The sequence below is a fragment of the Phyllostomus hastatus genome, unplaced genomic scaffold (genome assembly GCF_019186645.2).
Source record: "Phyllostomus hastatus isolate PE091 unplaced genomic scaffold, TTU_PhHast_1.1 phas_contig_65, whole genome shotgun sequence".
Lineage (NCBI taxonomy): Eukaryota > Metazoa > Chordata > Mammalia > Chiroptera > Phyllostomidae > Phyllostomus > Phyllostomus hastatus.
The window spans coordinates 13,241,333-13,266,944 of record NW_025333932.1 but is presented as its reverse complement, the minus strand read 5'-3'; positions in this window follow the sequence as shown (position 1 = coordinate 13,266,944).

The following is a 25,612-nucleotide window of genomic DNA, read 5'->3' as shown; positions in this document are numbered from 1 at the left end:
TTGCAGGCCACGGCCCCCAGCAACCGCACATTGATGTTTCTCTCTCTCTTTCTCCCTCCTTTCCCTCTCTAAAAATAAATAAATAAATAAAATCTTAAATAAAAAAGAAAATTCCTCAACTTGATAAAGGCTATATAGGATAATCGCACAGCTATTAGCATACTCAATTGTGGGAGAAAAGGAAGCTTTCTTTTTAAGATCAGACAAAAGAAAAAGAACATCCACTCTCTCCACTCTAATTCAAAGTAGTGCTAGAACTTCTAGCTACAGCATACTACAAAGAAAAAAAAGCAATACATTTATTCAATAAACAAAAAAGTCAAACTCACTTTTTGCAGCTTATACCAGAAGAAATAGAGAAATCCAAGAGAGTCAAACAACAAAATGGGTACAATTAATAAGACAAATTTACTGAGGTATTGAAATTCAACCTTAAAATGCCAAAATTTTTCACATTTCTATACAGAAATAACAAAAAATCTGAAGAAACATGAGTAGTGTGACTCAGTGGGTTGGGCATCATCTCAAAAATTAAAAGTCACCGATTCACTTCAAAGACAGGGCACGTGCCCAGAATCCAGGTAAGGTCCTAGATTGGGTATGTGTGGGAGGCAAGTGATCCATGCTTCTTTCATACATTGATGATTCTTTCCCTCTCTTCCTTGTTGTGGACACTGGCCTGCAGTGTCCGTGGCATTATGGATGAGACAAGACAAATTCACACGGACTACCGATTCCTGTGGAGAAAAAGGGATGGCACAGTCACTCTCTCAAGGGGAGAGCTCCCAAACCCTTGCCTTGACAAGCTTTTGTTGGCTTTCTAATGACATACATCAAAAAAGGTTTTCATTCATTATACTTAGGTTTGCTTTAGGTAATTAATTTTTACAGATAGCAACGGAAGGGATGTTACTGATTACTTCTTACAGATTAACAAGGAAAAATGTTGCAAATGCAAGGGAACAATAAGAATAATTGGTCTGGTTACACTTTAGTCCTTGGGAAAATTAGCACAGACTTCAGGAATTTACTTTAAAGATATGCAGTAAGTATTTGCTACTTCAACTAGGGTGAGAGAGTTTTAGCAAGAGCAAGTCACAAAATAGGCCTGATTTCCTATGGGAGAACCAATCCATGGGTTTTGCATCCTGCATGTCACCACACACTTATGTATTTTACCATAGGGCTGGGCTGCAATTGCCATTGCCAGGCAGATCAGTTCCCTACACTTCCTCCCTCCCCCTCTACCAGTGATGCAAGAATGGCTCAACATCCAGCAAACAATGTGTCATTTATTACATCAAAAACCAAAACAAAGAATCATATGATTATTTGAGAGACAAGAAATGCCTCTTAATAACTAAATATGCATTACTGATAAAAATATTTCAAAAGAATGCTAATAGAAGGAAAGATCTCAGTTTGATAAGGGCAATATATGACAACCTCACAGCTGACATAATACTCAATTGTGAAATAATGAAAACATTTTTAAAGGTCAAAATCATGTCAAAAATGTCTACTCTCATTATTATTACTAAAAATAATAATAGATTATTTAGACATGACAGTCAAAAAATAAATAAAATGCATCTAAATAAAAAAGAAAGAAAACTGTCAGCATTTGTAGATAACATGATACTCTGTACAGACTTTTTTTTTCTTTCTTTTTCCTTTTTTATTGTAGTTCAGGTGGCTCAATTTTCCCCAACCATTTCCCTCAGTCCAGTCATCCCCACCTTCCACCCTCAATCCTATGTCTCTTTGGTTTTCTCCATGTGTTGTTTACATATGTTCCTAAAAAACTTTCCCCATTTCCCCATCCACTATGCCCTCCCACCTCCTCTCTGATTACTGTCACATTGTTCTTAATCTCAATGTCTCTGGTTATATTTTGCTAGCTTGTATGTTTTGTTGATTTGGATCCACTTATAGGTGAGATCATATGGGATTTGTCCCTCAAGTCCTAGCTTATTTCACTTAGCATTATGTTCTCCAGTACCATCTGCACTGTCACAAAGGGTAGGAGCTCCTTCTTTCTTTCTGCTGTATAGGATTCCATCGTGTAAATGTACCATTGGTTTTTGATCTATTCATTTACTGATGAGTACTTAGGTTGTTTCCAGCACTTGGCTATTATGAAGTGTGCTGCCTGGAATATTGGGGTGCATACATTCTTTTGAATTGGTGTTTCAGGGTTCTTAGGATATAATCCCAGAAGTAGAATTGCCAGGTCAAAAGGCAGTTCCATTTTTATTTTTCTGAGGAAATTCCATAGTGTTTTCCACAGCGACTTTACCAATCTTCATTCCTACTAAGAGTGCACTAGGGTTCCATTTTCTCCACATTCACTTCAACACCTGTTGTTTGTCGATTTGTTTATTATGGCCATTGTCTCTGATATGAAGTGGTATTTCACTGTGGTTTCAATTTGCATCTCTCTGATGGCTGGTGATGCTGAGCATCTTCTCAAATGTCTCTGGGCCCTCTGTATGTTCTACTTGGAGAGGTGTCTGTTCAAGTCCTTTTCTCATTTTTTAAATTGGGTTGAAAGTCTTCCTGTTATTGAGTCATATAACTTCTTTATATACTTTGGAGATCAAACCCTTATCCAGGATATCATTGGCTAATAAGTTTTCCCATGTGGTAGGTTTTCTTTTCATTTTAATGTTGTTTTCTTTAGCTGTGCAGAAGCTTTTTATTTTGATGAGATCCCATGTGTGTATTTTTTCCTTGGTTTAGAGGACATATTGGTGAAAATATGGCTGTGTGGGATTTATGAGAATTTCCTCCCTATGCTCTCCTCTAGGACTTTTATTGTGTCATGACTTAACGTTTGTCTTTTATCCACAGTGAATTTATTTTTGTGTATGGTGTAAGTTGGTGATCAAATTTCATTTCTTCTGCATGTAGTTTTCCACCTCTCACAACACCATTTGTTGAAGAGGCTCTTTTTACTCCATTTTATGCTTCTGACCACTTTGTCAAGTATTAATTTGCCATGGAGATGTGGGTTTATTTCTGGGGTCTCTAATCTGTTCCATTGGTCTATTTGCCAGTTCTTATGCCTGTACCAGAGTGTTTTGACTATAGTGGACTTATAATACAGTTTGATATCAAGTATTGCTACCACTCCTACTTTGTTCCTCTTTCTCAAAATTGCTGCAGCTATTTGGGGTTGTTTTTGGTTCCATATAATTTTCAAAATGTTTCTTTTATATCTGTAAAATATGCCATTGGTACTTTAATAGGGACTGACTTCAATCTATCAATTGCTTTGGCCCAGGGAACAAACCCAGCTCCACAAAAATATCTGCCACCACAATCTCAGGATCAATGGCAAATGAACAGATATTAATAAGGATGTAAAGAGATTAAGGCTATTATTTAAAAAGGAGAAAAATAAACTGTGGTATAATTTCTAGTGACTTATTATGCACAAACTTGCTGGACCAGAAATGGACATTGAAGAGCAATGCAGAAATGATTATATCACTAATCATGGAGAAGACAAAAGTCTATTCAGTCTCAGTAGCCTTTAGCACTTAGCACTGTTTTTTTCTTTCTGGATCCACCTCTAGTGGTATCAGATGTTGACCCTATCTGACCTTAGGCAGTCTGCTCTAATACTGACAAAGATCTGCTGTTTACAGTTGTCTCTTTCAGTTGTTAGTCACTTTGCACTCAGTAGTCAGGCTTAAGCCCCATAGGGTTGGGCAGAATTCCTCCAGTGTTTAGGGCTATTGTTTGGGTACTCTCTCTGCACTCTCCTCAAAGGTTCCATCCCCAGTCTCTCCTCAGGTATCTCCATGTCGTCTCTTCCTATATTTGTTGCAACCCGGGTAAGTGACAGCAAATAAAAATTTGTGTGTTGGTCCTTTAAAGAGTTCTTTGTGTCTCCAGCCATCTGTCTCAGGCAGAGATAACTCTGTTGCTTTTCATTGAAGGTTGTTATCTGTATACCTTTTTGGCTCTGGTGTTCTACACTGGGCATCCCAGCTTATGGTTTAGATCCCATTCTTCTCATGGGAGGTCTAGTCTGCTGCTTAAGTATCCCTCCATTGCTGCCACCTCTGGGCACCCAGCAAGCACTCCCAAGTCTTCAACACACTCCTAACCAGACAGGTTGTGCTGAATATTATTTTTCTGTATGTCCAAGGTTATAAGGATTCTCTCTCATTATTCAGTTGTTCTGGGTAATTTCTCCACAATTTAGTTGTAATTACAGATTGGTCCTGGGAGGAGGTTAGTATGGCCTCCACTCATTCTTCTGCCATCTTGCTGCCCATCCATGATTTCTTAAAGAATTGAACAAAATTAATAGAATTAATAAAATAATTAATTAAGCAATGAAATACAAATGGAATGTACAGAAATCTGTCACATTCATAGCACCAATAAACAATGAAAGAAGAAGAAAAGTAAGTAATCCCATTTACAACTGTGTGGAAGAGAAATAAATGCCTTTGAATTAAAATAAACAAAGAGGTAAAGTACCTGTGCTCTCAAAATTAAAGGACATTGAAGAGAGAAAGTGAAAAGAACACAGAAATGCAAAAATTATTCCTATACAAAAATTATTCCTATACAATGGGAAGATTAAATTGTTATAATTGCAATATTTCCTATGGCCATTAGTTTAATTCACACCTTATGAAAGTACATCTCAGAAGAAAAAAATCCTTAAAATATATACAGAATCACAAATACCTTAAATAGACAAATATATTTGGACAGGAAAAAACAATGTTGGAGATACCATACTCTGTGTTCTTGTAACCAGAAAAGACACTGGCGTTCGGGCTGCCTGTCACTACCAAACCCAATAAGCAATGACAGTGATTGAATCTTTGATAGGCGCTTTATTCAGATGGCCGGCGATCTGAGAAGATGGCAGGTTCATACCCTAACAAACTATCTTACTCTTTCTTTCCCGGACAGATGTTTTATAAGGGGGTTGGGGAAGACCAAACAAGGTGTCAGCGAAAGCCTTTGAAATTCGACAGTTGCCTCCAAGGGGGGAAGAGTGGTCACTTGCATCTTCCTGGTACAGATGTCTCCAGGAGGTCAGCTGCTTATTCTCAGGTGCCAGGATGGGCCTTATCTGTAGTTACTGAAACGAAAACTTAACATACACATTACTTGCTAGATTTATGACTATTTACCTTAGGCTAAATTTTCCCAAGTCTTAGCCCCTATCATTCTCACTGTTCTATAAAAGTATACTTTAATAAATATATAGTATGAATTATATATAATTTATGTATGTATAATTATATATAATAAATATATAATGAAACTATAATAATAATTTAATATTATAATAAAGTATAACAACAGAAATATATTGGCACAAAACAGATTTCTAAATAAACAGAACAGTAATAGAGAATTCAGAATTAAACCCTCTTATATGAACAAGTAATCTATGATAGAGAAGGTAAAAATATACAATGAAGAGTTGACAGATCTTTCTCAAACTGGTCTTGGAAAAACAAAGTTTATGCATGCAATAAATTTTTTCTATATTCTTACACCATATACAAAAATAAACTGAAACCAATAACAGCTCTGCCCACCTCTTCCATATTTTCAACTGACACCAGCCCTGCTTCCCTCTTACCTACCTCTCCCTGCTTTGCCATTGAAGTCAGCACCTCACAAATCCCAGACTCACAGAAAATTGTAGACTACCCAGCTCTATTTGCCTTCCAGCTGACTCCATTCCTTCCTATATTCCCTGCTTTCCAACTGATGTCAGGCATGGTTAAATCTCCTTGTTTTTTAATTTATGCTAGTTTTGCTCCTCATTTTCAGTGTTCACCCTCTCCCTATTATTATCTTTCATTCAGCTCCTTTTCCTTCAACAGCTCAGAACCTGAGAACAGGAGTGTGTAAGAACACCTGTGTTTGCAGAATTTCATTGGGGCTGAAGACTGACCTTGCTCAGGTGACACCTTCTTAGATGATTTTGGAGCTTTACAACTGGGGCAGCCACTGTCTCTCAGGTTACTGGCCCCCAGGCCTTGCCCTGAACATTTCTATTCTTCTGAACCTCATATTTCCCTCATGCAGTAACAAGACAAAATTTAGCACCTCAGAGTTTTTTAGCATACAAGTCATAAAGAATGCACATCTGATCCAACAAAGAGGCCACATCCACAGCCTTCAGTGCTTCCAACCACATACCACATATAAAGAATCTGAAAACTAACACCCAGTAAGTACTTCATGTGCTTCAGTGTTGGGCCTGTAGTCATGTGTTAACCATCGACAATTTAAGCCAAATCACTTGTGTTTTGGGTGATGCATTCTTCATGGTAGGACATTTGGTAACATTGTCCACAACCAAATACATGCCTATAGAACACCAATCCCCTAAGGATATATATAAAAAGGAGAAAGACAGTTAGAAAAAGAGAGTGGTTAAAACAATATTAGAGAAATATAAGTATAATATTCAAGGAAGTAGATAAGTAAAAAGTGACATTTTTAAAAATAATTTTTTAAATCTTTATACAGAGATATATTTTATTTATTTTTCAGAGAAAGAGGAAGAAAAAGATAAACAGAGAGAGAGAGAATAACTGTATGACAGAGAAACATTGATCACTTGCTTTTTTGTATATCCTCCCTTATCAGAGATTGAATCCCTGACTGGGGACTAAACCAGCAACATTTTGGTGAATATTGCAACCATTCACCAAAATGATGCTGTAACCAACTGAGCTACCTGACCAGGATTACATTATTTTTTACTTGGAACACATATGTGACTTCACATCACATTGACTTTATTGTGGAGAAGCTGGTTCAAAATCACTTAGTGTTGACACAGACATGTTCATATTGACAGACACCACCCATGGGAAACCAATGTTAAGGCTGCTCACCATGTAAGCCTGTATGAGCAGAAGGTCTGATTCGAAGCATAATAGGAGTCCATGGAAAGTTATATGGCAGAAGTAATAACATTTAAATCTTCTCTCAATGTTAATCCCATGAAGGTGAGTACCAAAAAAATGTCCAGAGTAGTATGATTTTTCCAAAATCATATTGATGAACCTGAGACCTGATTTAATTAATATTTTCATCTACATTTTACTTTTAGAGGGATAATTTTATCATGTCTGATATTTTCCACCATACACATATAGCACCAGCCCACAGTGTTTTTGGTTGTATATGATACACCTGTGACAATGTCTCTAGGAAGTAGTTCCAGTCCTTATCCCCAGTGAGACAGGAGACTCCAATGAAACACAATGCCACTAAACTGACCAGAAAACAAATGTTTGAACTCAGCTCTTCCTTCTGAAACCTGGGACCCTTGTCATCTTCCTAGGAATCTGGGAAAACCTGTGCCTGATGCATTTGTATATTAGTGGAGGTGTTCTGTGTGAGCAGTCAAGAGCCCTGACAAACCTTTCAGCTAAATCTAGTTAGAAAACAGCACCCATGTAATGCAACTTTTAAAAAGTTGGCTTACTTCCTCATTGAGAGAACAAAAGAGGAGGAATCTGGTAATTAGACACCCACATTTTAGAGACAGGTCCATATCAAGTTTACTTTTCTGAAGATGGTTGAGAGAACGAAATGTTTGCCAGTTGTCTCGATACTTTCTCTGGATTGTCTTTTGGGAAAGGTCATAGTAAAACTGTTTCCTTCACTAGAAACAGTGAACCTGGCTTTCCCTCTAACAACTTTGTTCCTTCACCTGTGAGTATTCTCAGGCAATTTAGGCCATTACTGTGATTCCATGGGGGCAGCATTGTAGTCATTGCCAATTTGTTGTGTTGTGGGGAAAATGTCAAGAGAAGAGGGTGGCTTTCCTGGTCTGCCATTTGTGTTCCTCATGTCATGGCTTGCAGAATAAGAAGGAAGTGCTGGAGAACTTACTAATCTACACTTTTATAATCATAATGTACTGAGGTACCCTTTGGTTTGTTTTAAGGTTGGAAGTTTATGTAGTTTTTCCTCTGTGCCTGATCAGAATAAATTTTAACAAATTCTATCGGTGGTCCATTCTGTGGCACTGCCCAGGCAGCCCCCTGAAGTTACTTAACTGAATACCACACAGCATCTTTACAGAGCTCCATATAGAAACTCACAGTTAAGCAGTTAGACATGTACAAACTCTCTATAGCCTTAGACAGGGGGCAGGTACACCAAAACAACAACAGTCAAAAACTGTCAGAAGTGATTGTGTACACAAAAAGTCTGTACAGCCCAAATCTTAAGATGACAAGGGTTAGCTCATATCCAAGACTACAGTCTATGCAGTCATTGGGACACTCCCCGAGTCTCACATTAGGCATCACACTGTCCCACTCCCAATGAAATCTGAGCCTCCATTCTCTTCATCAGCAGCTGCTAAATGAAAGTGCAGAAAGTAAGTTTCCACGTATTTGTGGGAATATTAGAGAAAATGGTATGTTGTTTGACTTCACAGCAAGCCATAAACATCTTGCATTTGGCTACAGTTTTCATGGAACTCTCTTCCTAAGGTGTTTGTGTAGCAGTCACCTCCATTGTCCTTTCTGCCTTCTTAGACACATACCTACCATCACACCTAATAGCATCATTTATACATTTATACACAAAATGGTAGATGTGAAAAAGTTATTGCCACAGTTTTTGTGCAGCTTGTCTCATAACAAACCTAGAGCCCCAAGTCAGAAGCTACGACCTCACTTCTTTTCATGAATTCCCACAAGGGAGAGCATTTTTCACAGGGTCACAATCTAACAATGCTGCTATACTATGACTTGATTACATTCAGTTGCCATGTCTTCAGTTCTGCCAAAAAATATCTAAATTGTCTCCTGATAAGGAATATTAGTTTGCTTGTACTGTCAAAATGTAGTGCTATGTTGGCAAGTGTAAACAACATACCTCCTAACTTACAGTTCTGCAACCTCGAATTTGAGATCAGGTTGTGGGCTGGATTGTTTTCTCCTGAGGACCCTTTCCCTATCTTTCAGGTGAACATGTTTACAATTCTTGTTTTCAGATGTTTCCTCAGTACTTCTCTGTGACCTGACCATTTGGTAAAGGCTCCACTTTTACTGGATTAGGACACCTTCAAATTAACTCATTTAACATTATTCCCCTAAAAACTATCAATCCAAATACAGGCACACTGTGAAGTAAAGGGCCTTTAGACTTCAAATTGTGAACTTGGAAAACACATTTGAGCTCTTAACGCATGCCACAGCTTGGCTGAAGAGACTTACACAGAAATGAGGCTGCAGGTAGAAAGATATGCATATGTAATATATTCATGTGTTTCACAGATACAGCCAAATCTGAACCAAAAATTCTTTCCCAATGACATCGCCACCAGTAGTCTCTGATGGTGGTTGCTTTCTGAATCAAGCCTCACTTAAAATTAATAATTGTTTCAGACTCTATCTTCATGGTGTCAAGTTATCCAATGATATCATGGTTGTCATTGATGTACACAATTTTTTTTACCAATATTTTGTGTCAGATGTCAGCCATTTAGCAATGATGTGGATTTTTTATTTTACAAGTCATGTGATCAGATACTGTCCCTGGCAAAGGCTATATATCTTCTTTAAATGTCCAAGTATTTGTCTCTTTACTAAGTCTGTAATTTCTACAATGAAGGCATCAAAACTTGATAAAAGAAAAAAACACAATCACAGCCTTTGTGTGGAGAGCCAAGCAGGATGGTATGTGCCAAGGGAGTTGGAAGCAGGCCTCGGGTTCAGCACAGCTGCCCTAGGCCATGGACGACTGCCTGATAGATTGTTGTAAGGAAAGAATGACTTGGCTGCTTGCTATATCACTGTACCAAGAAGGAGTAGCAAATATTCTTAAAAAATAAAATATAGCTAGCCTTGCGGTTTGTCTTTCTCACGCTCTGCTTCAAAGCTGGCTCAATATATACAGACTGACTTCACCAATAAACAGTTCCCTCCTCTGCATCCCAGAGGAGGGACTCCACCTGACCCCGCCTTGACTCTGTCTCTTTATTTCTTAATCCCCCATTGCCTTCCCTTGGGACCTGACCGGTCCAGTCGCGCTGGTCCTGGCAGGTGGCACCTAGAACAGGGACCCGAGTACAAAGGAACTCCTCAGCCAGAAGACTAGGGGACACTCCCGAGTGGCCACGGTACAGTAAGTGGGGAATGAAAAGGATTTATAGCAACAGGTGTAAAATGGGGAATTCTGGGTATGAGGAGTGTCAGCTGTATATATAAATGCTGTGCTCCATGTTACTTGCACGAGGCACTCAAGTCCCTGCCACACAGCTGGAGCAATTCTTAACCTTTGTACAGCAAACTTGTCCTTGGTTTCCTGAAGAAGGTACAGTAAATGAACATATGTGGGCTCCGGTAGGCCTGAAAGTTAGAGAGAGAAATACAGCTGAAGGGCCTGGGTGCATTCCAATCTTTGCTTTCACTTTGTGGACCCTGATTAGGGAAGCTCTAGATCCTGAAAAAAGAGGAAGTTAGGCTGCAAAAAAACAGTAGCTGAAACCTTCGCTACTATGATAGAGGGATTTACTACTTTGAAGGCAACTGCTCCCCTGCTAGAGCCCGATGATGAGCCATTGCCGCCAGAGTTTGGACAAGAACTGAAACGGGAAGCTGCTGGGGACCAGAAGCAGAGAATGCAAGAGGATGAGTCCCCTAATAATTCTGATGATGAGCATTCAGTAGTAGGATTAGTAAAGCAAATATCTTAACTACCCTCTGGAGACCAAGCTAAACTCACTGAATTTCTTCCACTAATCCCTCATCTTTGAAAGCTCCTGCTCCTTATCATAATCCAGTAGGACCACCAGAAACTACTCCCTTACAAAAGGCTTTACTAAAAAGCTGTGGATCTGGGAGAGGACATACAGGGATTTATGCTATTCCTTGTTTGAGATAGCTGATCCACAAAATCCTAACAACAGACAAAGCTATCACAAGGTCCTCTCCTATAAAACTTTAAAAGACTTAAAAGCTGCTTGCAGTATGTATGAGCCAACACTCACCTCTTTCCTTGCTCTTCTGGATACCATTGACTCTGAAGCCATGACACCAAGAGACTGGATTGTGCTAGTCAAGTGCAGTAGTGAGAAGGGGGGAAGACTAGAAGCGAGAATTGAATCTGTAACTGACTGTGACAATCAATTGAGATAACTCACTACCTCTGAAATTTTTACAATGAAGGCGTCAAAACTTAATTAAAGAAAAAAATTAGTGCCTTTGTAAAAGAATCAAGTGGATTGCTCTCATGTGTATGTCCTATACACTGTCTTTAAATGGCAGAGGCATAAATTCCTCCACAACTTGTCCTTTCATGGCAGGGGAGGCCAAAGCTCAGTAGCTCAGAGGGAATGTGGTGTTGCCAGAATTTTGGTGGTTCTTAGTACTGGCCTGAAGAAACTTGAGGACCATTTGACATATTTAAGTCTGTGTTTTCCCATCCATGCATTTGGGTTATTTGTTGTGGATTCCCTAGGGAAATGCTCTTTATACAGACTATTCATACTTAGGAACAAGGGAGGTCTCTTTTTCCTAAGCTAAAAGTTGGGAACTGCCCTGCCTGGTTTCAGAAGCTGTAATGCCCCCCAAGGGCAAGGCTGAGTGAGCAACCTTCGGACCACAAGCCACTAAAGAGACAAAGCTTATCTCCCTGGCAGGAGTGCCGCTTCTGCTCCTTTTACTTCATCCATAACTGGCCCCCAATGCTTGGTTGGTTAGCCAATGACAGGTAAGAGTCCCCAAAGGGGAGAACGATCTAGGCCAGGCATGATCATGTGGGAGGCCCCCAAGGAAGGACTTGGGGGGCTACAGCAAAAGGGGGTAATGGACCCTTGCCCCTCGGCTTTGACATAGCCTGAGTCCTCATTCTGTCTGTGAGAAGTCTCCTAATCTCTTGGTTTCCTTACTTCCCCTGCCTGACTTAAGCTTAAAACAATGACAGAGGTTGGTGCAGCCCTGTGCTAGAAAGGGTGGGTTCCCCCGGGTGATCGGGCCTAAGAAAGAATATGTAAAATACTGTGAAACCTGCTTTGTTTAGAATGCTCTCAATTAAATGAAAAGGGTCCAAGCAAGAAATAAGTCTGTTCCTCAAAGTTTTACAGCTCTTTGGCTATCTGACCCTGACTCAAAATAAGCCCTCAGAGTTCTTTGTTATCTATTGTTTGATCCTTACTGCCTGACAATGATTAATGAGCTTCACCTGTATTCCTGTGCAAATGAACCTAATAAAAGCCCATTGAGGAAAAGGCTCTTGGCCCTTCTCCTTTGAGAGATTAGCCACCTTTCCTCCCCAAGCAGATCATGTCTTGGTAGACTTATTCTCATCTGTGGCAGCCAGGGCGGGGCCTGTGGGTGGATACCCCCCACAGCTAAAAAATTGCCTTGAAAAGAATGATCATCTAATTCCTCTTCATTGAGTATCTCATGATAGCTCATTTAAAGGTCAGAAATTGTTTCAGTTTGGGCACCCTGTCTTTATACATGTGTCCCTGAAGAACTTTGAGTTTCTGTAGAAACTCCACATTATCATTCTTTCTGTGGGTTTTGGTGATGTTGTTTTACATTGTGTCCCTTTGTGTTTAACTAAATATGAAGGTGACATCTGACCTTGTGGATCCTGTAGAATGCATAACACAGAGTATTTTCATAATGTCCATGGTAACAGCCCACCCCTATCAAAACATTTTTAAAGTGATGACCTGCCTCTTCATTAGTCTGGTATTTAGTACAGTACAACATATCCTCTACCAGCTTTTTACTATGTGAGCATTGGACACTTCCTTGGCATCATATGACTTTTTCCAACACCAGGTTGTGTCCTGGAAATATCCTTTATCTCTTGGAGACTCTGTTTGCTTATATACCAAAGGGTATTAGAAAGCAAACCTTGTATTATTCTGGTAGGATCAACTCGATCAGCCATGGCAGGTGCTTACATAGTACCTGGTCTTGTAATATATATTGTTAGACCTTTTGTGAGTTTTCATCTAAATAAATTTTCACTCTCCCATAAAATGTGTTCTGCCTTCTTCCTCACTGCCTTTGGGCCCTGTGAGGTAGAAAAAGAGATAGAATGCAATTTTTAAAGGAATTTGAGATGGTTTCCATCTGGTCTTAACGTTTGACCTTTGTGACCAGAAAAAAGACCTATCAGGGCAGTAGGTAAGTGTAACACCCACAGAGGTAACTGGTACTATTTTGGGTGAGCTTCACTCATTCAACTCTATATGATACATTTGGTGTGTTGTGACCATTCAAGGCCAGACAGGTCATGAGATTCTGGCAGATGGAAATATATTCATGGAGCTGTTGGGATGTCTGACATGCCATTATTCAAGGATGAGCAAAGCACACATGCTGCAAGCTGCATGTTCCACTGCATGGCACCTGTCCCTTTTGTGTAGCAACCCAGAGTGGCACCCAGTGTGAACCACTGCATGTGTCTCATCACCCAGTGTGGCACCCTGAGGGATCCACTACATACTTAAAAACTAGATTTTAGACAAAGCTGGCAAGGTGCCAACAGAATTATGCAACAGAGCTTCATACTATGCATTCAAGCCCACTCAAGGCTATGGGAACTGTGTATCTGACCCAGTCTCAAGGCTACAAGAACAATGCGTTTCAAAGCTGTTCTCAACATTATGGGAAACTACTTCCCTTAGTTGTCCAAACACCTCTGTGAAGAGCCAGTGTGCCCCCATTTACCTCACATCTGGCATAACTTAAGACATAAGGAGACTTAACCATGCCTGAGATCAGTTGCGAACCAGGGAATATATGCAGGAATGGAGTCAGTTGGCAGGCAAAACATGGCGGGTGGGTCTAGAATTATCTGTGAAGCAGGGAACATTGGGGTGCTAACTTCTGTTGAAGGCAAGCAGATGTGGGTAAAAGAGAAGCAGGGCTGCCATCAGTTGAAAATGTGGAGAGGTGGGTGATGCTGGTATTTAAATTTATTTTTGAATATGATGTAAGAGTATATCCTGTGTTTGTTGAATATATATATTTTGTTTTTCCAGGATGAGCTGCTGAAAAGTCTGTCAACTGTGCGGTGTATATCTTTACCTTCTCTGTCATACATTAATTGTACATGTAAGAGGGTTTAATCCTGGGCATTCTATACTGTTCCAATGTTTTACGTGTCTGTTTTGTGCCAATACCTTTCTGTTTTGATTATTGTAGCTTTATAGTATTGAAAACATGGGGAGTGATATCTATAACTTTGCTCTTTCTTCTCTAAATTTATTTGTTTATTTAAGGTATTTGTTGTTCCATATGCCTTTTAAGATTTTCTTTTCTGAGAAGAATGTGCGTAGTAGTTTGATAGGATTTCAGTTGAACCAATTGATTGTTTTGGGACATATTGCAATTATAACAATTTAAACATTCCAATATATAGGAATGGTTTGTCTTCCCATTTTTTGGTGTTATTTTCAATTTCTTCAATGTCCTATAATCTTGAGAATACATATCCTTAACTTCTTTGTTGATGGCAATTCAGAGGCATTTGTTTATTTTTTATTCAATTGTCAATGGCATTGCTTTCTTTACCTCTTCTTCCTGTGTTTATTATTGTATATGAATGTGAAAGATTTTGTATAGTTTGCATTATGTTTTTACTGAATAACATTATTAATTCAACTCTCTTGAATTCTTTAAGAAATTCTATATAGAGTATCATATCACCTGTAAATAGTGGCAGTTTTAATTCCTTTTCATTTAGATGTATTTTGTTTGTCTTCCCCCTCTTATTGTTATTTAATTATTCCAATCTCTTTCAAATGATAGTAATGAAAGTGGACATTTTTTTATGTTTTTCATTTTAAAGAGAACACTTTCTTTATTTCACAACTGAGTATACACTTAGTTTTGAGTTTGACATATATAATCTTTGTCTAGCTGAGATTTTTTCCTTCTATAAGTGTTCTTGGAAATATTTTTTATCAGTAATGGATATAGTATTCTATTTCTTTTTCTGTATCTCTTGAAAATTGATATAATTTTTTGATATGGTGAATAACATCAATTGTTTCCTGCATATTGAGCCATTTTTACATCCCTGGTATAATTCATACTTGATCAGGATATATATATCTATATATATACATTTATATATTGATTTATTACAATTTTTGAAAATTGTTTTTCAAGAAGAGTTTTCTGGCTTTCCCCCAACACTTCCCACCACCCCAAAACTTCCCGCCTCCCTCCCCCATTTCCACCCCTCCCTTGCTGTTGTCCACATATCCTTTATAATTGTTCCTGTAAACCCTTCACACTTTTCCTACTTTATCCTCTCCCCCTCTCCCTTCTGATCACTGTCAGCCTGTTCTCAATTTCAATGTCTTTGGCTATAATTTGCTTGATTGTTCGTTTTGTTGACTAGATTTCTGTTAACGGTGAGATCATAGGGTATTTGTCTTTCATCGCCTGGCTTATTTCACTTAGCATAATGCTCTCCAGTTCCACCCATGCTGTCACAAAGGGTAGGAACTCTTTCTTTCTTTCTGCTCCATAGTATTCCATCCTGTAAATGTACCATTGTTTTTTCATCCATTCATTTACTGGTGGGCACTTGGGATGCTTCTAGCGCTTCACTATTGTAAATTGTCCTGCTATGAACATTATCTCTACCCATTAGAGAGATGCGAATTAAAACCACAGTGAGATACCACTTCACACCAGTCAGAATGGCCATCGTAAAAAAAGCAACAAACAACAAATGTTGGAGAGGGTGTGGTGAAAAGGGAACCCTAGTGCACTGTTGGTGGAAATGGAAACTGGTGCTGCCACTGTGGAAAACAGTATGGAATTTACTCAGAAAACTAAAAATGGAAATGCCTTTTGACCTGGCAATTCTACTGCTAGGATTATATCCTAAGAGCCCTGAAACACCAATCCAAAAGAACTTATGCACCCCAGGATGTATAATTATTTTAATATATCATTCCATTTGGTTTGGTATAAGTTTTTGAGAATTGCAATGTGTACATTTATCCAGAATATAGACCTGTAGGGCTCGCTCTCACGCACGCTCGCTCTCTCTCTTTCTCTCTCTTGCAGTGTCTCACCTTAGTTTGAGTGAACTTCATCAATTTATGGATTAGTTGAGAAGTATATGTACTTCATTTTTAAATATTTGTTAGAATTCCTGTGTAAATCTATCTCAGCTTGAACTTTTCTTTTTGGGTGCTTTAATAACTGATTCAAATGCATTGCTAGTAATTGGTTTGTTCAGATAATGTGATTTGTCATGATTAAGCCTTCAAAGGGAGGATGATTTAAAATGTTTCCATTTTATGAGATGGTCAAATTGTTGTATATAGTTGTTGATGGTATTCTTTAAAAGTTCTTTCTGTTTTTGTAGTGTTGATTGTTTCTCACTTTTCTGGTTGTACTTATTTTGTTTCATCTCTTTACTGCTTGATAGGTTTTATGAGAGCCTTTTCAAATTTATTTACCATTTCAAAGAAGGAGCCATTAGTTTTATTGGTCTTTACATTGGTTCTCTTCCTTCTTTATTATGGCACTGATGTTTATTTTTTCAACTTACTTTTTGTTTTGTTACTTCTTTTTCTACTGCATTTAGAAATTGAAATGATTTTATTGAAATTTGTCTGCTCTTTAGTTAGAACTGTATAAGTATAGTCTCCTCTTATAAGAGCTTTTCATAAATGCAGATTTTCTAAGACCATAATTGCATTTTTACTTGTAGTTGTGGGTTTTCTGTTTCTTTTAATTTAAAAAAAAATTTTATTCATTTGCCCTGGCTGGCTCACTCAGTGGATTGAGCGTGGGCTGTGAACCAAAGTGTCATAGGTTCAATTCCCAGTCAGGGTGTTACAGAACAGAACAAGGGGGGGGGGCTGGGACAATATACTATTATTGAAAGAAGGCCCCGGGTCCGTTATGTCCGCCGCCCTAGGAAAAACGTCTCTCAATGCCAGAGATTCGTGAAAAGGAAAGGAAATGTTTATTTAATGCTATACAAACTTCAAGTAGTGACCTAATGTCTTTATCAAAAATCCCAAAGTCCCCCAAAACACCCACAAACAGACACAGTCCTTCCTTCCTTCCCCCTTTGCCCAGTCCAGAGTACCGTATCTCAGGGAAGGAAAATGAAGTCCATGGCTCAGGCAGCCCTCTGGTTCTTAGTTAGTCCTCCTTCTCGACTGGGAGACCTGCCTGGGTTCCCGGCACCCTCGGCTGAGTCGCCAGGATCTCTGCTAAAACCAGGTGGTGGTTCCCCCTTCTAAAGCTGTGGGGGTCCCCACTCTGCCAAAGCCGCATGGTTCTCTCCTCCTAAAGCAGCACGGTTCTCTCTGGGATGCAGGAGTCTCCACTCCGTCAAAGCCACGTGGTTCTCTCTTCTCAGGGATGCGGGAGTCTCCACTCTGCTAAAGATGCATGGTTCTCCCTCTCAGGGCTGCGGGAAGGGGAGAGTCCCCACTCTGCCAAAGCCGCGTGGTTCTCTTTCCTATGGCTGCCAAGTCTCGGTTTTAAATCCCCGCGGCCAATCTTCCTCTGCAGCCTCATTTCCGACTCCTCCCACACTCGGCTTCACTTGCCAGAACTCGTATCCTTCCAGCTTTACTGGGCTGCCATCACGAGTCTGGGCAGGCGTGGCCCCATGTCCTGGAGCCAATCTTCTCTGAGCTCCCATGCAGGCGCTGTAGCTTGGGGGATCTGCCCCCAGTCACGTGTTGGTGGGGAAGTTACTTCCATTCCCCTGGCTCAGAGATGATCACAGCTATTTAACATATCCATGCAACCAGCCAAAGGCTATAGATATGTTAAATGACCATGCCAGAGGGTAGCTGCAAGGCTGTTGCTATGCAAAACAGATCTCAATGGCCCTGCTCCATTTGTCCCTTCCCTCAACCCACACCCTGGGTGGGGGGTTGGAGACATCTTAAATCTCCTGGACACCTTAAGTTCTGGACCCCATTTCAAATGCCCATTTGGGGTCCCCCCTCTTGGCTGCACCCTGTAACAAGGGTACATGCATGGGTTGCAGGCCATGACCCCCAGCAACCACACATTGATGTTTCTCTCTCTCTTTCTCCCTCCCTTCCCTCTCTAAAAAACAAATAAATAAAATCTTTAAAAAAAAGATTTTATTCATTTTTCTTTTTAGACTGAGGAAAGTTAGGGAGAAAGAGAGGGATAGAACATCAATCAGTGGTTGCCTCTCACATGCCCCCTACTGGAGATCTGGCCTGAAACCCAGGCATGTGCTCTGATTGGGAATCCAACCAGCAAACTTCGGGTTCACAGGCTGGCACTAAATCCACCGAGCCACACCAGTCAGGGCTGTTTGTTTTAATTTTTGATTTCTTTAGTGTTTGATAGTACTTCGAATAAATTTTAAGTGTACTGTTTGTTTTTGTTTTCTTACCTAAATTTGATTTCCAGTTTCTTACAATTGTGGTCAGAAAATGTGGTTAGTAGAGCCCTAGCTGGTATGGTTTAGTGGATTGAACACTAGCTTGCAAATGAAGGGTCACCAGATAGAGACATAGGCCTGTATTGTTGAAAATTTTCCAGGTTGGATGTGGTTTGCCAGTATCTTGTTGAGGATTTTAGTGTCAATGTTCATCAGCGATATTGGCCTGAAGTTTTCTTTCTTTGTTGTGTCTTTATCTGGTTTTGAAATTAGGATGATGTTGGCCTCATAAAAAGAGTTTGGGAGTCTTCCATCTTTTTGGATTTTTTGAAATAGTCTGTGAAGGGTAGGGGTTAGTTCTTCCTTAAATGCTTTGTAGAATTCTCCTGTGAAACCATCTGGTCCAGGGCTTTTGTGTGTTGGGAGTTTTTTGATTACTGCTTCAATTTCTTTTGCTGTTATTGGTTTGTTCAGGCTTTCTGCTTCTTTTTTATTGAGTTTTGGAAGATTATATTTTTCTAGAAATTTGTCCATTTCATCTAGGTTTTCAAATTTTTTGGCATACAGTTCTTTGTAGTAATTTCTTACAAATCTTTGCATTTCTGTGGTATCTGTTGTAATCTCTCCTCTTTCATTTCTGATTGTGTTTATTTGGGTTTTCTCTCTTTTTTTCTTGATGAGTCTGCTTATAGGCTTGTCGATTTTGTTTATCTTTTCAAAGAACCAGCTCTTGGATTCATTGATCTTTAGAATTGTGCATTTAGTCTCTATGTCATTTAATTCTGCTCTGATCTTGTTTATTTCTTTCCTTCTGCTTGCTCTGGGCTGTCTTTGTTGTTGTTCCTCGAGTTCTTCTAGACATAGGGTTAGGTTGTTTGTTTGAAATGTTTCTAACTTTTTTAGGTGGGCCTGTATCGCTATGAACTTCCCTCTCAGGACTGCCTTGGCTGTGTCCCATAAGTTTTGGGTTGTTGTGAGTTCGTTTTCATTTGTTTCCAGAAACCTTTTGATTTCTTCCCTAATAACATTCTTGACTCATTCATTGTTTAATAGCATGCTATTTAATCTCCATGAATTTGAGTGTTTTGAGTTTTTTTCCTTGGGGTTGGTTTCTATATCCTAACAACACTGAAACACCAATACAAAAGAACCTTTGCACCCCGATGTTCATAGCAGCACAATTTACAATAGCTACATGCTGGAAGCAACCTAGATGCCCATCAGTAAATTAATGGATCAAAAAACTATGATACATTTACACAATGGAATTCTATGCAGCAGAAAGAAAGAAGGAGCTCCTACCCTTTGCAACAGCATGGATGGAGCTGGAAAGCATTATGCTAAGTGAAACAAGCCAGGCAGTGAAAGACAAATACCACATGATATCACCTTTAACAGGAACCTAAACAACAAAACAAAGAAACAAGCAAAATATAACCAAAGACACTGAAATAGGGGACAGACTGACAGTGACCAGAGGGGAGAGAAGAGGGAATTTCAGGGGGGAATGGGTAGGGTTTACAGGAACAAATTTGGAGGACATACGGACAAAAACTAGGGGTGGGGGGTAATGGGGGGAAGAGGGGAGGGTTGGGTGGGTGGGCTGGAATGGGAGTAAGTGGGAGAAAACTGTACTTGAACAATTATTAAAATAAAATTTAAAAAAATTTCCAGGTCAAAATTCTCAAAAAAAAATGTAAACAAATTTTAATAATATTTTTACAGGATTATGCACCCTGATCATTTATGAATTTTACCTCTAATACAAGAATGGCTCAACATGCAGGAAACAATCAATGTAATCCATCACATTGAAATCCAAAAACAAGAATCATATGATTATTTGAGAGATACAGGAAAAGCCTTTGAAGAACTAAATATGCATTACTGATAAAATGTTTCAAAGAATACTAATAGAAGAAAAGATCTCAACTTGATAACTGCTATATATAACAGCCTCACAGCTCACATTGTGGCAGGAAAACAAACTGCTCTCTGTAACACTTGCAAGTTTTGTCAGGACAAAAGCTGAGTAAAAGTTATTCTTAGGTAAGGAGCCAGCTAGCAGAGTTGCTAAGTAACGATGTCTGAAGGTCACTATGCCCCTGCTTCTGAATGCTTGCTTTCAGCAGCTGGTGCCCCCTCCCTTTCTGCCTGTGTAACTAGTATATAAAAAGGACCCCTAACCCAGCCTTTTTGGCTCAGGATTTGGGAATTGACCCCCTTGAGCCCTGCATGCGTAATAAAGTTTGTGCTTCATTATCTCCCGAGTGTGGGTGGATTTTCCACAACATTTTGGTGCATTGGCTGGGAAACCCCTCACGCGAGCAGGTATTTTGCCTCTGGTGAAGGCGACTGGGGGAGTCGGCGGGGGAGCCCTGCCGCATGGGAGGAGCACGTGCCCTGGTGATTCCAGGCTTCCCAGGGCAGAGACTCCGCATGCCGCATCCTCTACCACTCTAACACCCTGGTGGAGGGGAGAGACGAACCACGAACTGTCGGAGGCGCCAATCAGGTATCAGTAAGTGCCCCAGGGACCAGACTCGAGAATCAGGGAGGGGCTGATCACCCCTCAACTGGAAAATTCAGGAGTCTGGGCCAAGACCCAGACCATTGGACTCCTTCTCGAGGGAGAACTGTGTGACTGACTGTGTGTGAATGTGTTTGTGACTCCACGGAGGTGGCCAGGCTTACAAAGTCTGACTGGGCCCCCCACCTGCGGCGGGCATGTGAAAGATCCCCTTTTCCTTTGTTTGTCTGCGTCAGTTGGGAGAATTCATCATGGGTTGGGGGGACGGGTTTCTGCCACAGTACTATATTGCAGGTAAGTGGGTGTGCCGCCATTTTGGGTAAAATGGACGACGAGCCACGTGAGTGCCCCCTCCAGGGTGGAGGTGCACGGTTCTCGTCATTTTGGATGATGGGTCACATGAGAGCCCCTCCATCTTGGAAATGGGCAAGGTGCCAGGCTAAGGGCTCTCTCCAGACTGCATCAGTCTGGTTCTCTGTGTGACTGGTTCTGATAAGAATGGCTCTGAAGGACATGTACTGAAGTTTAAGGAAAACATCTGGTCTGTAGAGTGTTTGCAGGGTCTGAGCTTCAGAAAACTGCAGCCTGCAGTGCCAGGGACTTTCGGCTGTCCTTCCCAAAGTGGGAAAGGGACCAGGATTCAAAGAATAATGGTTAAATCTGAGTAAGTGAAATTATGTATAAAGAATGTAAAGTTTTAAACCTGGAGTAAAAGAAACCTCAACTATTTGTTTTCTGGTTTTGTGGGAAAAGAGAAGTGTTGTTTCTGATCAAAAACCCTCTGTACTTAAAATCTGTTTAAGGTTGCCTGTAACCGGTTGGGGAGGATGCCTTTGCCACTCGGGACCCAGGAAGGGTCATTTGGGGCTGATGAGTGCTTCAGCCAGAGGCAAAGCAGCATGTCTCTGCCAAAAGACCGGGCCTGAAGGAGCATGTCTCTGTGCGAGAGAATGCCCTACCTGTGTACTGTTCTGGAAACTCTGTGATTTGGGTTTTGCTCTGCATCTGCTCTGAAAAGGAAATTAAGGATTCCGGGGAAGGTTAAAACTTCATACTCTGTAGAAAAGTAAATAATTTTTATATATATATATAAATGAAGAAGGTCTGTGAGAAATTGTAAAGATAAATGGAAAAGTAAAAGTTTTAAAAGGAATTATGTGATGTTAGTTAATAATAAAAGGTATAAGGCATGGAAATACACTCTTTGTGGATATCAGAAAATGTATGAAAAAAATAAAAGGGTTGTAAATGTTGCAAAAGTCTGTAAAAGTAAAGGTTTTAAGAAGCCTGGTAAATATCAGAAGGGAAAAGATTTTCCTTTAGGCTTTGTATTTTTCTCCCTACCTGATCTGTACAGAATTTGGCATCCTGAAGGAGTAAGTGAAAACATAAGGTTTCTTTGCATAAGACCAATAAGACCAGTAGTTAATAGTGGTTTTGTTATAACCAAGACTTTGACTGGAACGTCACATCTGATAGAGGCATGTATGGGTTCTGGTCATCACCAGAAAGCCCTGAAGAACTGGGATTGACTTGTAAAGCTAGGGTAAACCCACAAGAAAAGCCTGGTACCTTGGTTGGTTGTGCAGTTCATGGCAGTCTTTCCAGGGAAGGAACGAAGGTTGCTTTCCTGAAAGATGGCTAGAAAGGAACCTGTGGGCACAATGAAAACCTCAAGGATCTGAGTAAAACAACTGGTACAGGTGAAGCCAGATGGTGGATGTGTGGCTCTGCTTCTGTGCCTTGAGGGGCAGACTAAGAAGTCAATCTGAAGGTTCTCTGTGTGAGTTCCAGCAAAGCAGAATTAAAGATCATAAGTAATCCAGGCTGCTCTTGGTGAGTTTATGCAAACAAACAGTCAAAATAAAAACCAGAACTCAAAGTAGTCCCTTTAATAACAGTGAGGGTGATCTTAAGGAGAAAAATTTTGGTTCAAGGAAAATCACTGTGCTCAGTATTAAACATCAGAATAACACAGCTAACTGTCTTAAAAGTTTGTTTTCATTTGAAGGTTAAAACTGGTTTTGTAATATCATCAAAATGTACAATTTACAGGTATGAAGGACCTGTCAAATTGCCATTGCTAAATGTTATTGCAAAAAGGAACTTGCAACTGAATGCCTTCCCAAAGACAGTCTCACAGGCACAGAGACTGGTTTGGGACTATTGTGTAAATTAACCTGTGTGTTCTGTTTTCATAGGACATATGCCTATGACTTCATTACCTGAGTGATTGGTTGCAATATAGGCCTCACTTAAGGAGCCCATTTTCCATCATCACCCCCTGGAGCGCAATGGTTTGGCTAAACTAAGTGGTTAGGTTAGTAAACAGTTTGGGCGATCTGTGGGCTTCACTTTAAAACTGATTTTCCTTTTTCTGTCTTAGTAGCTTGAACAGGAAAGGTTTAAATATCTAAAAGGAGGGAAATCATAATATATTCCCTCAGCCTGAGCAAAGTATAATGGACCATAAAAGCTTTGGATAAGTGTAGCATGCCTTGTACACCTTCCTCCAGATAAGCCATACCTAAGCCCCTGCCTTTGTCATTTAATGGTTATGATTTAATTGTGCCTTCCAACTCTTTCCAAATCTGTCACCTCCAGAATATAACCAGGATGCCAATGGTCCAGTAATGTCAGCCTTTGGACACCGAGCCTGCAACTTCCTGGTAACAGCCAACTGACCAGGATTCTGTAAGGTCCTTCCCCTTACAGGAAGGACTCCCTCTGTGCTGCACCCCCTTTTAGGGCACCCCAGGCCCATGGGTAGGTAAAACAACGTCCATTTCCAGCCAGAAGCAGTTACAAGAAGATGAGACCTTCGTCCATTGTCCTTTAAAAGAATTTAAAGTGGGTATATATCTAAAATGAAAGATTGTTACAAGGTGCAGCCAAGGGGGGGGACCCCAAATGGGCATTTGGGACGGGGTCCAGAACTCAAGGTGTCCAGGAAATTTTAAGATGTCTTCACCCCTTCACCCACAGGTGTAAGTTGGGGAGGGACACACAGAGCAAAATATGTGGGGCTGTTTTGTACAGCATCAGCTTTGCAGTTGACCCATGGCATGGTCATTTAACATGCCTATACCCTTCGGCTGATCACTTGGATATGCTAAATGGCTGTAGCCATGCTCTGGGCCAGGGAGATAAGGAAAGACTCCCCTGCCCAGGATGTGACTGGGAGGCAGGTCCCCCGAGTGGAAGCTTGAAGAGTTGGCTCCATGACATGGGGCCGCACCTGCCCAGACCCATGATGGTAGCCAGATGGGAGCGGGTACCGGCCTGTCCAGGATCTGAGGGCTGTTTACGAAGCAGCCAATAGCCACCACCCAGTGGTCCCGAACCCGTACACCCTCCCGAGCCAGCTTCCCCCAACAGCAACGTGGTATACCTGCCTTAATCTGAAGGATGCCTTCTCCTGCATTCCTGTGGCACCTTCCAGCTAACCCATTTTTGCCTTTGAATGAAAAAGATCCGCACACAGCGGTCAAGACTCAGTTAACCTAGACTAGACTGCCCCAGGGGTTTAAGAACTCCCCAACCCTATTTGGCAAAGCCCTAGCAGGAAACCCCTAACTAAGGAGAGATGGACCTGAGGATTCTGCTGTACATGAACGACCTCCTCCTGGTGGCCCTATCCCAGAAACGGTGCCAGGAGGGAACACACATGCTGCTAAAGTGCCCCCTACAGCCATCTGTGCAGACCTCTGTCATGGCCCTTCATGGTGCACGGTGCTCCATCGGGTTCGCCTGCCCCAGTGGCCTGCAAGCTCCCCTGGGGCTCCGGCAATGTCTCCAGGTACAGAGCTCAGCAACCAGGCTTGCCGGAAGTACTCACAGTGTGATCAGGGGCGAGGACAGAAAATGGCAGAGTTGCCAGCACCCTCCAGAACCTTGTCTAATTTCTGAGGAAAATGCTCGTTCTCCTGAGGAAAAGCCAGCCTGCATTCTGCGGCTATGGAACTCGGCCCTACTAGCAGGCTTTGAAGGGTCCAGACATTAAGAAAAAGCCTTCCAAAATATTAGGAGGTGCCTCAGTAATGTTCCTGCCCTTGGACTGTCAAAGCCGGGGCAGCCTTTTAATTTGTACACCCACAAGAGAGACAAGGTAGCCCTTGGGTCCTGGCCCAGCCTCTCAGACCATGGCAACACCCGGTGGCTCACCTGTCTAAACAGTTGGACCATGACACCACCGGCTGGCCACCTCATCTGAGGGCAGTCACTGTTGCCATAACCCTCTTGCAAGGGGCATAAGTGGCTGTCGAACCCCAGACTGACTCAATACCAGGGCATCCTCCAAGGAAACCCGAGGGTGCATGTTAAGACCATGAAACAAGTCAATCCAGCCACCTACTTACCGGCAGAACTTAGAGAGCTGGACCAAGACTGTCTTAGAGTAACCAAAGAGGTCCACGCCAGCCGGCCAGACCTCTAGGACCAGCCCCTGGCCCCACCTGATGTTGATGTCACCCACTACATGGATGGAAGCAGCTATATGGTTGAGGGGAAAAAAGTCTCTGAGTTTGCAGACCAGAAAACTGGACTGCCCTGGACAAACTTACTGCTGCAGGAGTCACCCCTTGGATCTACTACAGCTGGGCCAAGACAGCAGTAGATCCCGAAACCCCGAGGACTAGGCCTGTGCCAAAAACCCACGCTAAGACGCTGGAGGACGCCAACCAGTAAAAA